Source organism: Pygoscelis adeliae, unplaced genomic scaffold (genome assembly GCF_000699105.1).
Source record: "Pygoscelis adeliae isolate BGI_AS28 unplaced genomic scaffold, ASM69910v1 Scaffold75, whole genome shotgun sequence".
Lineage (NCBI taxonomy): Eukaryota > Metazoa > Chordata > Aves > Sphenisciformes > Spheniscidae > Pygoscelis > Pygoscelis adeliae.
The window spans coordinates 4,510,852-4,514,194 of NW_008824772.1; the positions used below are offsets into that span (position 1 = coordinate 4,510,852).

At 40.2% G+C, this 3,343-nt stretch overlaps 2 protein-coding genes across 4 annotated transcripts in view; one reads left to right on the plus strand and one right to left on the minus strand.

Moving 5' to 3' along the window:
• Positions 1 to 3,343, minus strand: part of UTP18 (UTP18 small subunit (SSU) processome component homolog (yeast)) — a 16,731-nt gene that overhangs the window by 10,262 nt on the left and 3,126 nt on the right. The gene's annotated exons all lie outside the window — the stretch shown is intronic.
• MBTD1 (mbt domain containing 1) overlaps positions 765 to 3,343 on the plus strand; it is a 38,927-nt gene continuing 36,348 nt past the window's right edge. For 2 of the 3 annotated variants that reach the window (XM_009323723.1, XM_009323724.1), the window contains exons 1-2: positions 765 to 820; positions 1,146 to 1,334. The gene's annotated coding sequence lies outside the window, so the exon portion shown is untranslated. The remainder of the gene's footprint in view (positions 821 to 1,145; positions 1,335 to 3,343) is intronic. The other variant, XM_009323725.1, reaches the window with a different exon arrangement.

Sequence of the window (3,343 nt, forward strand, 5' to 3'; positions counted from 1 at the left end):
AGCGGTAAACCGTGAAAGCAGTTTCACTTTCAGGCTGTTGCTGGAAATGTTTTGAAGGGTAGCAGTTGCTGTCCAGTGTGGCTTTAAAAAAAAAAGAAACAAACCCACCCAAACCCTACTGCAAAGCATATGCTGATGATGGTAGCAACTACTGCGTGCGGAGAAGTAATGAATTTTAAAATAACGATTTGAAACGTGGGTGGCAGCCCTTGTGATTTTTCCCATCTAAAACCAGTCAAAACTGAAAGCCGCAGGGTGGCCTTCTGTATGCTAAACTAAAATTATTTTGCAGGTTTGAAAACCTGCGTTTACTCGTTTGTTGTATTTGCTTATAACAGTCCGATTTCGACTTGTAAGGAGTGGAGTAAAAAGGCTGTGAGAGACTAACCTGGAACATTACATGGGAACTAAACCAATATATTCCTTTAAAAAAGCACTCAACCTTGGTGGGTCAGTCTTTACTCATTGCTTCTGCCTAGGGATCGTTTTGCGGAAGCGTGTCGCGTAAGCTGTAGGGAGACCTAGCAGAGGTATGTACTCTCCTAGGTGGAAGTTACTGTTCATGCCACAAGAACAGCTTAGGTGTTGCTCTTGAGAGTGTGTGGGCTTGTGCACGTGCGAAAGGATTGTAGGCTGAAAGTAAGAATTCTCTTCGCTGTTGTTCCCTAGAGAGCTGGATGACTGTGGCAGCAATGATAAAATAGTGCACAAAAGTTCCCCCTCACTGGCTTTCAATTCTCTTACCTTCTAAAATTTGATTTAATTTTGCAAGGCTTTTGATACCTTCTGCAAACTACTACTGCATACCTTCATTTCTCAGGTAAGTCGGTACGCTCTGGGCATGTGTGGTATTTTGCTGAATCTGGCTCTGAGCACACGGAATGAATTCCGGTGTTGAAGACTTTGGTTTTGGGTTGGTGGTGTTTTTTGGTTTTTTACATTTAAATTGATTTTTTTTTTAATGGTAACACAGTGTTTAAAGTGAAGTATTTGCCTCTTCCAGATACTCCTGTAAGGGCTTTGTAGAAACATAATGGAGTTTGTAACAGATTTTCAGTTTTCTCAAAACTCAGATATTTCACATATTAATCATCACACACCCCCTCCAAAATTGCCTGCTAATTTGATATATTTTTTTATGAAAGAGTCTCCCCTCTTGTGTGAAACCCCCTGGGGAAGAGGCTATGGACAAAACCATTGGCAAACAGCAGAAACTGGCTTCAGACAAAATGCTGTCATACATAGCAAATGAAGAGACAGGAAAAAACATTTCTGTAATTTTCCAGCAGAGATTTTACTTATAATAAGAGTGGAAGGCACATTTCCAGATAGAGGTGAGTTGCTTATATAAAAAAGTAAGTTTGGTTGGTTCTGATTTCCAGGAATCCCAAGATGTTTAGCTTTGGGGGTTTTTTTGTTTGTTTGTTTTTAATGAAAGCTGAAACTATGTTCTCTTTAAATTGGTACCATGTTTGCATTTTCTTTTTTTGTCATGCTGTGAGGCACAATTAGACTTCAGTTCCACAGGGGGCAATTATAAGTAAATTATTTTGGCCAGCTTATGTTCAGAAGAGTTGTAATAAATTAGTTCCATCGTCTTGTTTCCTTAACGCTAACATCCAGAGCTAAAGCTAAGCTTGTAGCACAAAACATTGATGAACTTTTGAAAACAAAAGCTGTGCGTCAAATTTAATGCCAACTTGGAAATACGCTATGGGAAATGCACGATCTGTTAAGGATATGTGATTAAAGTAAATGTGTCTTATCACAGACCCTTGGCTTGAAGGTTGTGGTGACCTCGTTGTTGACCTTGGCCTCAAATACCATCTGTCCATACTTCTGTCACGTTTCTGGGGGTTAGAGCTGTATGTAGAAAGTGATGCCTGTCTGTGTAGGTGCCGCTAGGCCTTTGTTAAGCTACAGCTCTTGTACTCAAAGCTCTAAATTGCTACCTTTCTGAATTCAAGCACCAAATTGAATCAGTCGTAACAACCACCATTTTGAGTGGTTTGGAACCTTTCTGTGACTGTTCTGGATCATCCTCCTTTGGCCAGGGTGCACTTATTTGGGGACAAGAAGTTTGGTTACTTAATCATGGGGTATGTTTTGTAGCAAGTTTTCACCTTCAAAACACTTTCTCATAAGTTTTGCCAATACTTGAGCGCAGTCTTCATCAAGACACTAAAGCAATTTCCCGAGTAAGTATTTGCTGTCTAATTAACATTAAATAGTTTTATTTTGTGTTTTGGCCATGCATTGTTCACCCTTTGTGACCAACTTTCTATGCTGAAAGAGTAGCTGTTACGCTCAAAGAACGTATGCTATAATGTGCTGACCAAATTCGACTGTGTGTATATAGCACTGTATGTTAAGAGAGTGAGAAACTAGTTATTTTTCATATTTGTTTAGAGTTGCCTTCCTGCTTTTGGGGGAACCGGTTTCCTTAACTGTATTCTTTTATCGTACCATTTGCCTTGTGTAATGGATAATTAAGAGTATTTCTTAAAAATACATTGTTGCCAAGTATTCATAGGGAGGAGAGGAAGAACAGGAAAATGGGAAGTTGGGCAGAGTAAGAAAGCAGTTCTTAAGAGTTACTTTCTCCACCCATCCCTTCAATAAAGAAAAGTATGCAAGAAAACCCCCAAGCAAATAGTCATCCAGGCTTATTTGCCAGTCCCGCTTACCCTAGACTTTGTATTGCTCTGTCTAAAAATCTTTCCTGTTGAGGAACCGGTAATCTCGTTAGGAAAATAAGCCTTAGCCAGTACGCCTAAAAGTTTGTCTTGTTCTTTTGTTTGTGCATTGCTTCTGCTTAATGTACTAGTAGACTCTTTCTTAGTGGTGGAGTTACTTAAGCTACTGCTCTTTTGGCATTAACCGGCTACGAGGTTCTAAGTTTTATAGCAAGCCAGACTCTCGCTCAAAGCATGTTTTGCAGATAGGCAGGATGCTGTTCCCTCGCTTCTCAGAAGGTGAAGAACACCGATCTGGTTCAGCTTTGAGGAAAAGACAACCTCCTCAGCGTGATTTTTAGTGCTAAATCCGGCTTCTAAGAGTAGGAAACATTTTATTTTATTTCTACTGTGCCTATGTTGTGAAACATGGATTGATCTTACTGTGGTTGTAATTGTTAGATCAAGTTACTACTACTGTTAGTCCCTGGTAGCTTTTTTGGGTGAAGTCACCTTTTTGGGTGACTGCATTCTCACGGACAGCGTCTCAAAATTCAGTGGGAACACCTTGCAGGGTAATAAGCTGTTCTTTCTGAGGCTTCCGTTCATAGAGGTCCTGTAGCTACCACGGTTAGGTGCTTTCACTGCTGCTCATCACTTGCAAGAAC